The sequence below is a fragment of the Meles meles genome, chromosome 8, assembly GCF_922984935.1.
Source record: "Meles meles chromosome 8, mMelMel3.1 paternal haplotype, whole genome shotgun sequence".
NCBI classification, from domain to species: Eukaryota; Metazoa; Chordata; class Mammalia; order Carnivora; family Mustelidae; genus Meles; species Meles meles.
Window position 1 is genome coordinate 4,465,506 of NC_060073.1, and position 14,163 is coordinate 4,479,668.

General features: G+C 44.0%; 1 protein-coding gene across 3 annotated transcripts in view; it reads right to left on the bottom strand.

Moving 5' to 3' along the window:
* PPP6R3 (protein phosphatase 6 regulatory subunit 3) overlaps positions 1-14,163 on the bottom strand; it is a 140,087-nt gene that overhangs the window by 105,278 nt on the left and 20,646 nt on the right. Inside the window, exon 1 of one of the 3 annotated variants that reach the window (XM_046014884.1) lies at positions 4,093-4,152. The exons of 1 other annotated variant lie outside the window; for it this stretch is intronic. The gene's annotated coding sequence lies outside the window, so the exon portion shown is untranslated. Of the gene's footprint in view, positions 1-3,713; positions 3,855-4,092; positions 4,153-14,163 lie in introns of those variants that run through there. One more of the 3 variants, XM_046014885.1, reaches the window with a different exon arrangement.

The following is a 14,163-nucleotide window of genomic DNA, read 5'->3' on the forward strand; positions in this document are numbered from 1 at the left end:
CATTCCAATCTGGTGTCTATCTGCACCACTCAACTGAAACTGCTCTTTCAAGTCACCAGTGACCTCCAGATGGGGCCAAAGCCAGATGGAACTCTTTCTGTCCTCATCTTACCCTCACACTCAGCAGCTTTTAATACAGCTGACCAGCAGACCCTCCTTATTAGAACATTCTTCTCACTTGGCTTCTTTGGTATCATAGGCCCCTGTTTCCTCACTGGCTACTTTAGTCTCCTCCACTGGAGGTTTCCTCCTCTCCTTTCTCCCCTACTGCACCCCAATTAAGGTAGAGGCTGATGCAGGGTTCAGACTGTGTACTACCTAGTACAATCTGCAGAGCTGACCACATTGGCTGGGGTGTCAACTCACACTTGTTTCATTCACGCTACTGCCCCAGCAACAGAAACAAACCCAGGAGACTTAATAAAAGAAACTTCTGTTGAATAAATGGAACCATTTCAGTGGGTCTTAAAAATAGCTCCAGGGGCAACTGGGTGGCTCAGTGGGTTAAAGCCTCTGCCTTCGGCTCAGGTCATGATCCCAGGGTCCTGGAATCGAGCCCCACATCGGGCTCTCTGCTCAGCAGGGAGCCTGCTTCCCCCCACCTACTTGTGATCTCTGTCTGTTAAATAAATAAATAAAATCTTAAAAAAAAAAAAATAGCTCTATAGGGGCTCCTGGGTGGCTCAGTGGGTTAAGCCTCTGCCTTCGGCTCAGGTCATGATCTCAGGGTCCTGGGATCGAGCCCCACATTGGGCTCTCTGCTCAGTGGGGAGCCTGCTTCCCTCCCCCCCCTTCTCTGCCTGCTGCTCTGCCTACTTGTGATCTCTCTCTCTGTCAAATAAATAAATAAAATCTTAAAAAAAAACCTCTAGGGCGCCTGGGTGGCTCAGTGTGTTAAGCCGCTGCCTTCGGCTCGGGTCATGATCCCAGGGTCCTGGGATCAAGTCCCGCATCGGGCTCTCTGCTTAGCGGGGAGCCTGCTTCTACCCTGCTCCCTCTCTCTCTCTGCCTGCCTCTCTGCCTACTTGTGATCTCTGTCTGTCAAATAAATTAAAAAAAAAAAAAAACCCTCTATAAATACAGTTGAGATACAAATTTATAAAACCAAAAGACCATCTCTGCACTTCAAACACAGGCACCCAACTGCTAGCAGACCTTTCCCCTTGAATGTGCCACAAGCGCATCAAATTGAGTATCTCCAAAACAAGGCTTTTCTCCGTCCATCAAACACCAACACTGACCACCAACCAACTGCTCCCGGTCTCAGAAAAGGCGCACCCCAGTTGTGGAAGATGGAGCTTAGAAACTGCCCTGGCTCTTCCTTTCCCTCCCAATGCAATTCGTCCAGTTCCACCTGAGTGTCTCCCCTCCTGCATTTTCTGCCACCACCCAGAGAGCAGAAACATCTTCCGAGCTCATCTCTGTGTGTCTCCTCTTGCCCTCTAAGTCACTGTTTACTTGGGTTCCTAGTCAGTGTCCCCTGCTACTCCATGTGAGCTATGATGACAATAATTCTGATCGATTTGGTCCACTACAGCAGCCACATAAGGCTTCTGAGCACTTGAAATGTAGATAATTCGAACTGACGTGTGCCGTTAAGTGGAAAATACACACTTGATTTCAAAGGCTTAGTACAAAAAGCAGAAGTGAAAATAACAGAAGTGAAAAACTCACTAAAATTTGTATAGCACACCTGAGTGGTTCACCAGCTGGGCGTCCGACTCTTGATTGCGGCTCAGGTCATGATCTCAGGGTGGCAGGATCAAACCCCGCAACGGGATCTACGCTTGGCAGGAATCCAGCTTGAGGATTCTCTCCCTTGGCCTGCCACCCCCACAAACCCACTTGCACGTGCCTGCTCTCTATTAAATGGTCTTTTCAAAAAGTAGTAATTTTTATATTGATGACATGTAGAAAAATTTAAGATTACGTATGTAGCCTGATTATACCCCTTATTGAGACACTATCCTGGGCGTTTCACCGAGAGCACCAGCACCATGGCCTTTTTTTTTTTTTAAGTAGTCTCCACACCCAACATGGGCTTGAGATCTCATTCAGGATGCTCAGATCAAGACCTGAGCTGAGATCGGGAGTCGGACGCTTAACCAACTGAACCACCCAGGTGCCCCTTTGACCATCTGTTTTAACCACATACGACTAAAGCATGGAAAGTGCTGGGCCTGGCATGGGGCTGGCACCGACATAACTGCTGAATGAATTACGATCAAGAATCAGCATCATCAGCATGTGCTCACGTAAAAACAAAACACGAGGGGCGCCTGGGTGGCTCAGTGGGTGAAGCCTCTGCCTTCAGCTCGGGTCATGATCTCAGGGTCCTGGGATCGAGCCCCACATCCGATTCTCTGCTCGGTGGGGAGCCTGCTTCCCCCTCTCTCTGCCTACTTGTGATCTCTCTCTCTCTCTGTCAAGTAAATAAATAAAATCTTAAAAAAAAAAAACCCAAAACACTAAAAATGTAATTCTTTCTCAAAGCTGGATGACACTTTTACAATACATCTGGTATGAAGAAAGTTTTCTATGTTTAAACTGTAGACACACATGCATCTTAAATAACCTTCTTTAATGTTCATTCTAATCACACTGCCGTTCATTTCTTTCATTTCTCACGGCCAAAATTTCGGTCAGAAGAGAAAGACGGAGACTGGGGAAGACTGGAAATTCAAATTTGCCTAAAAATAACTTAAGATTCTGACTCATCAACTCTTAGAACGTTGGTCATTACAACTCAAAAAAATCAGTCACAAGAGAAGGAAAGTTAGTGGACAGTACAAAGAGAAAAAGCAAGTACAGAATAAACACGGAAAGTCTACATAATGAGAGCTGGACCTCGTTTCGGGACGCCCCGCAACATTAATTAACAACCCGAAAGGGTGTGACAGACGCTCAAGATGACAAGGCGTGCAGTCAGCATGTGGTCACTCCACGGCACACCCAGAAAATGCACTCTCACATGACCTCGTGAACACAGATAGTGAAGGAGCAGAATGCACACTCCAAAATAACCATTACATTTTAAATATAAAACAGCTCTAACCTGAATGAATTTCAGTATGATTTAGGCTGGAAGCCCTTGAAAAATTTCAATACAGGTCTTCATTCAGCCTCGACACAGATCGTAACCAAAGAAACAAGAGCAGTGAGAGGACGACACAGTTTACCCCTCCCACTGAGAAATGTACAGCTACCTGCTAACAGGACAGGGAAAACAGTGGGACACCACGAAACAACCCAGGTCTTCCAAAGACAGAGCGCAAGAGGGGAAAAGAGTGATGAGTGGGGAATCTATCGATTCTTTTATAGAAAACTGTACCAAAAAGTTGTAATATTTGAGAGAATTGGAAATTTCACTCTGATTGGGTACTGGATAATACTAAGCAAGTGCTGTGTGGGTTTTGTCGTTTTTAAGATACAAGAGTTTTGTGGTTACGTCATGGTTAAACAACAACAGAAGTTAATCTCTGAAAAGACTGTGTGTGTGTATACTGACATTCGTACAGAACAAAATAATTATTTTGGGATTTCCTTAGAAGTAATATGGGAAGAGCTAACCAGAAAGGGGAAAGTACTACACTAGACTGCATTCCTAACGACTTCTCTTCAAACACCACAATGGAAACCCACGGAGCAGGTGGAGACATTCAGCACACTTAGAGCTCCTGAAAACCTCATATCCAAAATGAAAGAAATCTTACCAAGCGTCATGTTTGAAAATACATCCTGAGGACAGGACGTGGAGGATCCCCAACAAAGGCCCACAGGAAAAGGAACTGTGGCCTGCCACCAGCAGCCAGGACTAAGCTGCCGTGCATGTGAGCCGCCTTGGGAAGGGTCCTCCCACTGCAGTCAACCCTTCCGAGAAGGCCTCCCACAGAAGCTGCGGTAGAAAAGGGTTTTTGTTGTTACAAACCACTACATGTTTAGGGATAATTCGTTATGCAACAACAGAGAGCTAACAGGATAGAAAAATAAGTCACACAATAGAAAAAAGAACGGAAGACTTTAAAATATACTCTTCAGAAAAAAGGGAAAAAGGGTACCCAAATGACCAATAAAAAAATGAAAAGGGGGCACCTGGGTGACTCAGTCGTTAAGCGTCGCCTTTGGCTCTGGTCATGATCTCAGGGTCCTGGGATCGAGCCCCACATCGGGCTCCCTGCTCGGCGGGAAGACTGCTTCTCCCTCTCCCACTCCCCCTGCTTGTGTTCTCTCACTGTGTCTCTGTCACATAAATAAAGAAAATCTGAAAAGAAATAAAAATAAAAAAGCCTGAAACAGTGCTTGACTTCACTAGCGCAAGTTAAAACCATCATAAGGTACCGCTACGCAGCTGGGAGTGCGGCTTCGACGAAAAGGATGGGAAACACAAGCGACCGGAGACCACACGGAGCGAGCGAAGTCCAACGCTCTGCTGGTGGAACGACTTCAGGACGCACAGCCAGTTTCCAAAACCAAGTGAGTGCCTGCCTCTAGGATCTAGCGATTTTACTCGCAGATATATTCCCAACAGCGATACATACGTATGTCCACCAAAAAACCACATTTCAAATCAGCCCTATTTGTGACAGCCGCAAACTGCCTTTTCCACACCCACAGAGTAACCTCATACAACAAAGTTGCACACGGCGACAGGACCAGACAACTGCACTCGAGGACGGATAATCCCACGCATGATGTGGAGAGAAAGAACTCACACAAGCTAACATCCTCTAAGAGCCCACCTATTTCAGGAACAAACTGGGCAAACTCAGCAGTTCAGGTAGATGTTCAAGATACTGGGAGGGTATGAAAGGGAAGCAGACAAAGGGGGGTATCCGGGTGGATTTCAGCTCATGAAACTTTTTACAGTCTGAGTCTTTTCTGTATTTCTGTTATAACTCAACAGAGTTTCAAACTAGTAACAATACAGAGAGAAGAGAACGGGGGTGGGAGCGAGACGGCAGTGTCCTCCAGTACGTGGTTGAGTCGAGCTCCATAAATGAAGGGTCATTACACGATTCTGTGCTTGTTTGTGAATGTTAAAATTTTCCCTGAATAAAAAAGAGTTTTAGGGGCACCTGGGTGGCTCAGTCAGTTAAGCGTCTGCCTTTGGCTCAAGTCATATCTAGCAGTCAGCCTCCGTGCTCAGCTGGGAACCTGCTTCTTCCTCTCCTTCTCCTTGTTCACGCTCTCTCTTTGCTCTCTCTCTCAAATAAATGGAAAGATTTTTAAATCTATTAATAAGAAACTGGCTGGAACTTCTGTTAAAGTATAAGCTTGCATAATTGTTCTGATCCGAGATCTCAAAAGGTGTTGAATTCTTCACATTCTTTGACCCAATTAGTCAAATTCTATGACTTTTTCCTAAGGTGTTTATCCTGAGCAAATAGTCTTATATATAACAATGTCCAAAACTTTTAAAACAACAAGAAAAAGAAATGTCTAAATATAGAGAACACAGGACACTGTGGGGACTATCATAGGACAGATAAGCCAGGTCATTCACAAACACTCCGCACCTGAACACCCACTAATAAATAACAATGATTTAATCTGCACCACGGTTCTTTTATCCATCCAACAAAATACAGTCATTAGGGGCCTGGGTGGCTCAGTCAGTTAAGCGTCTGCCTTCAGCTCGGGTCATGATCCCAGGGTCCTGGGGTTGAGCCCTGTGGAGGGTTCCACTCTGCTCCTCCCTCTGCCTCTTCCCCAACCTGTGCTCTCTCTCGCCCATTCCCTCTCAAATAATAAAATCTTATAAACAAAAACAAAAAAAAGAAATACAGTCATTAAAAATGATATTATCATCTAAAAAGATGCTCCACGTTACCCAGTCATGAGGGAAATGCAAATTAAAACAACAGTGAGACATACCACATGCCTATTAGATCAGCCCAAACCCAAATGCTGGTGACTCTGCGGAGCACCAGGAACCCTCGCTCAGTGCTCGTGGGGGTGCAAGATGGTGCAGCCGCTTTGGAAGACAATACGGCAGTTTCTTACAAAACTACAATACCGTATCGCCTAGCAATTGTGTTCCTTAGTATTTATCCAAAGGAGGTGAAAACTTATGTCTACACAAAAGCATGCACACAAATGTTTATAGCAAATTTATCCATAATCCCCAAAACTCGGAAGCAACCAAGATGTCCTTCAATAGGTGAGTGGATTAAAAAAACTGTGGTCCATCCAGACAACAGGAAATTATTGGTACTAAAAAGAAGGACGGGACACCTGGGTGGCTCAGCAAGTTAAGGGTCTGTCTTGGTTCTCAGGTCCTGATCCCAGGGTCCTGGGATCGAGTCCTACATCGGGCTCCTTGCTCAGCGAAGAGCCTGTTTCTCCCTCTGCCTGCCATTCCCCCTGCTTGTGCTCTCTCTCTGACAAATAAATAGAAGAATGAGGTAGCGAGCCATGAAAATTCATGGAGGAACATTAAATGTATATTACTAAGAGAAAGAAGCTAATCTAAAAAGGTTACAGACTGTGATTCCAACCACGGGACATTCTGGAAAAGGCAAAAGCACGAGACAGTTAAAAGTTTAGTGGCTGCAGGACCAGGGAGAATGAGCAGAGGATTTTAAGGGCAGTGAAAACACTCTGTATGATCCATAATAATGGATACATGCCATGCATTCATTTAACCAAACAGAATGTGCGACACCGAGAGCCCGTAATGTAAACTACAGACTTCTGAGTAAATGAGATCATCAGTTGTAACAAAGGTACTACTCTGCGATGCTGACAAATGGGAGAGGCAGTGTGTAGTACTGGGGGGGGGGGGGGCAGACGTATATGGGAAATCCCTGACCTCCTCCCTCAGTTTTGTTGTGACCTTAAAACGCTCTAAAAAAGTCTTTAAAATGATGTAAAGAAAACTCTTAGAGAAAATACGAGCAAATTTTTGTGACATTAGATTGGGAAAAGCCTTCTTAAATGATACCAAAAATGTAAGAAACAAAAGAAAAAATAGATAAACCGGGCTTCATCGCAGTAAAAACGTCTGCGCTTCAATGACACTACAAAGAACATGCAAAGACAATCTAGAATGGAAGAAAGGATGTGCCGAGTCGTACATCCAGTAAGGACTTATAATATATGGGAAACACAACTCAGTAACAAGAAGCCAAGCAACCAACTTAAAAATTGGCAAATAATTCCAAAAGACACATTTCCAAAGAAGATCGACAAATGGCTAACAGGCACACTAAAAAAACACTCCGTGTCATCATTCATCAGGGAAATTCAAGTCAGAACCATGAACTGCCACCAAACACCCACACTAACATGGCTACAACCAAGACACACAGTAACAAGAGTTGACACAGCTGTGGAAAAACTGACATTGTCACACAGTGCCGGGAGTGTACAACGATACAGTCACAGTGGAGATTATATCTGCAGTTTTTCCAAAGTTTTCTCTTAAACACAGAATGACCCTATAATCCCAGCAAGTCTGCTCCAAGGTATATACCCAAGAGAAACGAAAAGTGTGTGTCCACAGAAAATTGTACACAAAATGTCCACAGAAACATTATTCATCAGTCAAAAAGTAGAAACACTCAAATATTCATCAACTGATTCACGAACTAATATAAGGTGGTATTTCCATACAACAGAATAATACTTCGCAAAACAAAAATCAAAAGTAACGGTACAGGCTACAACACACATGAACTTTGAAAGCGCAGCCAAAGGAAACAGGCTGGACACAAAAGACCAATATCTATTCTATGATTCCATTTATGTGAAATGTCCAGAACAGACCAACCGGTAGAGACAAAAGTAGATCAGTGGTCGCAGGGGCTAAGGGGATGGGAGAGAAATGGAAGGGACTGCTGACAAGCATGGGGTTTCTTTGCCGATCAATGTGGTCATCTCAAGGTCTCCCAGGCCAGCCCTAAACCACGTCAGACGAGGGATTAATATTTATTTTTCAAGATCTTATTTATTTATTTGACAGAGAGCGATCACAAGTAGGCAGAGAGACAGGCAGAAGCGGGAAGCAGGCTCCCTGCTGAGCAGAGCCCTATGCGGGCCTTGATCCCAGGACCCTGAGACCATGACCGGAGCAGAAGGCAGAGGCTTAACCCACTGAGCCACCCTGGGATCAATATTTCTTAAATAAAAAGTATGGGGTTTCTTCTTCAAGTACTGAAAATAGTCGGGGCAGGACTGTAGTGATGATAGCTACACACATTGTGATATACTAAAAAAATCAACAGTATGCTGAAGCGTGTGAACTGTATGTGTGTGTTATGTCTCAATAAAGTGGTTATAAGATACAATATGTATCTGCAAAGAAAGGTGAAAGGAAAGTTTGGTTTTAAAAACGGCACAGTCTCCACTTTATCAAGTGTATTCACGCGCGTTCTCATCTGAACCTCCTAACGACCTCACACGAGAAGCCGCACCACCGTCTACAAGCAGGCGATGTGAGGTGCAAGCCAGTGAGTGGCTGACTGAGGCCACAGACTGAGGAAGCGGCTAGACCTGGGACTTGGAAACACCCGTGGTTCCCCCCATCGTGCCCCCTCCCGGACCGCTGCTAGTGAAGCTTAGGCCACACATGGAACTACCGCACTTGCGGACAGTCTAACGGGAGCCAAGCGGTTCTTACACACCTTCATGCAGGGCACTTCGCAGGCACACCAAAATTTTGGTGAATAAATCATATTCATTTCTCGAAACTCCATTTATAATGGAAAGTACTAACATGAAGAAATTAAGTAACCCAACCATGATTACACTGTAGTAAACTTATCGGATATAAATGTGTTTTGGGGGGCCTATTATAAGCATATTTCTCAACTACAGAGGCGGGATGGTCACAGAACAGAGCCTAGAGAGGAACAACGACAGAAAGCACAGGAATTAAAAAGAAACAGGAAGTCCTTCCAAAATGTGGATGGGAGTAAACTGAAAACATCAGAGGATAATTTTTAAGCTTATACAATGCCTAGTGGGGAACCAAGAAATCGAAACCTAATGGTCAAAACATCTGAACAGAGGACTCATTCACCGAAAAAGAAATAAATAAAATAAAATCAAAACATAAACCAACATGTGAAAAACATTTAGCATGGCTAATTTTTGAAAGAAAAAATTCCATGAGGTATTCTTTTATATCCCATGAATCAGCAAACAAAAAATAATCAGAACTAATTAAAATTGGTGGGAGAATATGGGGAAACAAGGATATTCCTCTATCACTAATATACTGTAAATGGGTACAAGCTTTTTAAAGAAGAATTATGGTGACATACAAGATTAATACGAATGACAGTACTAGGGGCGCCTGGGTGGCTCAGTGGGTTAAGCCTCTGCCTTCAGCCTCAGGGTCCTGGAATGGAGCCCCAAGCGCTCTGCTCACCAGGGAGCCTGCTTCCCCCTCTCTCCCTGCCTGCTTCTCTGCCTACTTGTGATCTCTCTCTCTCTGTCAAATAAATAAAATCTAAAAAAAAAAATAAAAAGAGAGAATAACAGTACCGGGGCACCTGGGTGGCTCAGACAATTAAACATCTGCCTTCAGCTCAGCCATGATCTCAGGGTCCTAGGACGGAGCCCCGGATAAGGCTCCCTGCTCAGTGGAGGGAGTCTGCTTCTCCCACTGTCCCTTCTTCCCCACCCCAACCCCGACCACTCATGCTCACTCGAGCTCTCTCTCAAATCAATAAATAAAATCTTTTAAAAAAAAATAAAAAATAAAAATAAAATAAAAAATAAAAATCTTTAAAAAAAAAAAATAAAATACCTTTTAATTAGGTAATCTCATGAAAATTTAAAAAGTTTACCAAAAAGGGGAGAGAATTATTTGTACAAAGGATAACAGTAACCGGTTATACTTACTATCTAAAACTCGTGTGTGCTGTAATGTGGATATTACATGATCTATCGTTTAATCTTCATAAATACATCACTGCTATTGTACAAGAGAGGAAACCAAAGCTCAGAGCACACACGACTAGGATTTGGCAGTGATGGGACTCAAGGTCCTAGGATTTAATCCCTAGCCTACGAGGTTCACAACTGAGTTCAGGACAGAAAGATTATGAACGAGAACGCTCTGCAGGCAGCTGGAATCCAACAGGAAATCAGGGCTGGAGACAGATCTGAGCACCATTAGCACATACATGATCAATTTAGCCACGAAAGCAGAGACTGCACAAGCGATAGTGTGGGAAATAAAGGCTGAAGAACAAAATGTGAAACTAGCATGCAAGAAAATTAAAAAGGGGGCCAAGAATGGTTAAGAAGAAAGCCCAGAAAATACCGTGTCAGAGAACTTGTAAATTCTACAGAGAAAACTCTTCCCTGGCTTTGCTGCCAGTAAGATTTAAACAGCAAACAGTGTTTTAAACACCTCTCCATAGCTCGTAGGTAAGCACTCAAAAAGATGTGCTTACGGGGAAAAACGGGACCTCTTGCGCACTGTTGCTGGGAATGTAAAGCTTTCATGGAAAACCGTCGGGCAGTTCTGCAAAAACAAAACAGAACAACAGTAAACACAGAATCAGCTTGTGCTCCAGCAGTTCCACTTCCGGTGCGCCCCCCAGAAGAACTGCGAGCGCCCTGGCCAGAGTGAGTGCTGTCTGAGACCGGCGTGTGCAGTACGGAACTCTCCACAGCGAGAAGGCGGAGGCAGGTGTCCACCGACACACCACGCACAACCGTACGCAGACACAATGCAACAGAACTCAGCCTCAGAAGCGCAGGAAGTTCTCATCTGTATTACCACACAGCCGGACCTTGAGGACTTCATGCTTGAGCTCCCTCAACAAAAGGACAAATCTGGCTGCCCGTCTATGAAGTACTCAAGAACAGTCAAATTCGTAGAGACACAAAGGAGAAGGCTGGCTGCCAGAGGCTGCGGGAGGAAGGAACGGAGAGTCATTTAGTTAATGGGTACGGAGTTTCCGTCTGAAGATGGACAGAGGTGAAGGTTACACAACAGCGGGAACGTACTCGAGGCCCACGAGCTGGACAAGTACATGAACTTCCAGTTTCTCGTCCCGCACATAAGGAGCTTCGAAGCTGCCACTCTGTGCCAGCAAACCGTAAAAGCTGAACTAAAGAATCAAGAGGTCTTTTTAGATTCATCAGAGAAACGAGGTCATAAGGCAAACTGCTGCCCCCAAAACTGTGGAGAAAGAAAGGCAAATACAGAGAATCACAACTGACCACAGCAGAAAGCTGTGAACAAAACACTTCCACGGAACGACTGCCAGGGCAGGAAAAGCGGAACTGGAACTGACAGACTGCTGGCGGCTCAGCGGGAACAGCTCGTGGACTAACGAACGCAGGAGGATTGTGAGTTTTACGCTCAGGAGTTCTACCAGGCCCTGAGAGTGAATATAGGAGAAAAATCTCCTGCTTCTTGGGGGCGGTGGGCGGAGAACAATTCTAAAACATGCCAGAGCTTTCTGTCCTTAACAAGGCCTGCCCTCAGCAGAAACCATGTTACCAGAGCCTAACCTCGCAGGTTTTGCGAGAGCCTACCCCACCTGGAGGAAGGGAAATGCGCAAGTCCAGGCCCCTCTAACCATCCTGTCCCATCTAGGGAGAGAGAAAGTGGAGAAGCACTCAAACTCAGTCGAGGGGCACGGGCTCACCAAAAGACTGAGACGTCACCACGGGACTGCACCATGGCCTCCCCTCCCTGACGCTTCCCCACCTTCAATGCAGTTCCTTCTACCCAGTGCATCACGTCCCCCTTTCAAAAGAAGATTACAAAGCATACTGAAAGGCAAAAAACAGTCCGAAGAGACCAAACGAGCATCAGAACCAGAGTCAGAAATGACACGGATGTTGGAATTATCAGGCAGGAATTTGGAAAGGCTAGGACTGACATGCTGAGAGCTTTAACGGAAAGGCAGACATCATGCAGTAACAGGTGGATGATGTAAGCAGAGACAGAAACTTTGACAAAGAATCAAAACGAAATGCAAGAGATCAAAAATATTGTTAATAAAGGTGCCTCTGAGAGGCTCATTAGCAGCCTAGACATGGCTGAGGGAAAAAACCTCTGAGCTTGAAGATATGACACAAAAAACCCAAAACAGAAAAGCACAGAGAAAAAAGATGGGGGAGGGGGGACAGAATATCCAAGAACTGTGGGACAATAACAGAAGATGTAACACACATGTAATAGGGAAACCGGAAGGAAAGGAACAGAAGTGATATGTGAAGCAGTGATGACTGAGAATGTCCCCAAATTAACATCAGACACCAAACCACAGATCCGGGCATCTCACAGCACACCAAGCAGGATAAATGTGAAATACAAAAGCCCAAAAACACTACATCAATACATTATCACAGGTCGCCTACCATTTTAAATATAAAGACACATACAAACAAAAATGGAGAGATATATAGCACATTTCGGCTAACTGAAACAAAGTGAGAGTAGCTATTTTAATTACAGACAGGGCAACTCTGAAAAACAACCTGAGGGTTTTGAAGGGGCGGGGGGTGGGAGGTTGGGGAACCAGGTAGTGGGTAATAGGGAGGGCACTCATGGCATGGAGCACTGGCTGTGGTGCAAAAACAATGAATACTGTTACGCTGAAAATAAATAAATTTTAAAAAAATTACAGACAGGGCAGACTTCAGAAAAGGAAAAGTTATCAGGGATAAAGAGGGGCATGACAAAATGAAAAAACAGTCAATACTCTAAGGAAAAAAAAAACTCTAAGAAGACATAACAATCCCTAACGTTACACACCCTAAAAATAGAGCATCTAAAATACATGAACCAAAAACAGAACTGCAAAGATAAACAGATGAATCCCCACTGCAGCAGGGGACGTCAACACCACTCCCAGAAACGGACAGAAGCAGCGGCAGAAGATCAGCGAAGGTGTAACCAAACTCAGCACAACAGAACCAACGGTGCATAGCTGACACGCAGAAGACTACACCCAACACCAGCAATTACATTTTTTCTTAAATTCACATGGAACACTCACCAAGACAGACCACACATAAAACACACCTTAACAAATTTAAAAGAGAAATCATACGATGTCCATTCTCAGACCACAATGCAATTAAACTAGAAATCAGTAGCAGAGATCTGAAAAATCCCCAAAGTACTTAAAAATTAAACAACACACCTGTAAAGAACACATGAATCAAAAAAACAAAAATCTCAAGAGAACTTTAAAAAATTTTTGAACACAAAAATGAAGATATACAACTTCTCAAAATTTGGGGGATGCAGCAGAAGCTGTACTTACAGGAAAATTTATAGCACTGAAAACATGTATTAAAAAAAAGATTTTGGGCGCCTGGGTGGCTCAGTGGGTTAAAGCCTTGCCTTCGGCTCAGGTCATGGGCTCAGGTCATGATCTCAGGGTTCCGGGATGGATGGAGCCCCGCATCAGGCTCTCTGGTCAGCAGGGAGCCTGCTTCCTCCTCTCTCTCTGCCTGCCTCTCAGCCTACTTGTGATCTCTGTCTGTCAAATAAATAAATAAATAAAATCTTAAAAAAAAAAAAAAAAAAAAAAAGATTTTGAAAGTCAATAACCTAAACTTTCACCTCAAGAATCTAGATAAAGAGCAAATTAATTCCAAAGCAAGCAGAAAAATGAAATAATGAAAAACAGAGAATTTGGTGAACTGAAAAACAAGAAATCAATAGAGAAAATCAACAAATCCAAAGCTGGCTCTTTCAAAGGGGAAAAAATCTATCAATAAAAAGTATAACCCTTCCTCTAGGATAAAGAAAAAGACCCGGGGTGCCTGCATCTGCCTTCAGCTCAAGTCATGACCCCCAAGGTCCTGAGATCCAGCCCTATACTACTGGGCTCCCTTCTCAGCGGGGGAACTGCTTCTCCCTCTCCCCCGACCTGTGCTCTCTCTCTCCAATAGACAAAATCTTTAAAAAAAAAAAAAAAAGAAAAAAGACCCAAATTGCTACTATCAGAAATGAGAGGGGATATCCCTCCAGATTTCATGGTGAATAAAAGGATAACAGAGGCACCTGGATGGATGAATCAGAGGAGTGTGCAACTCCTGATCTTGGGATTATGAGTTCAAGCCACACGTTGAGCACAGAGATTGCTTAAAAATAAAATCTTTAAAAAAAAAAAAAAAGAAGGATGAACAACTCTGACCACTAATTTAATAACCAAGATAAAATGAATCAATTCCTTGAAA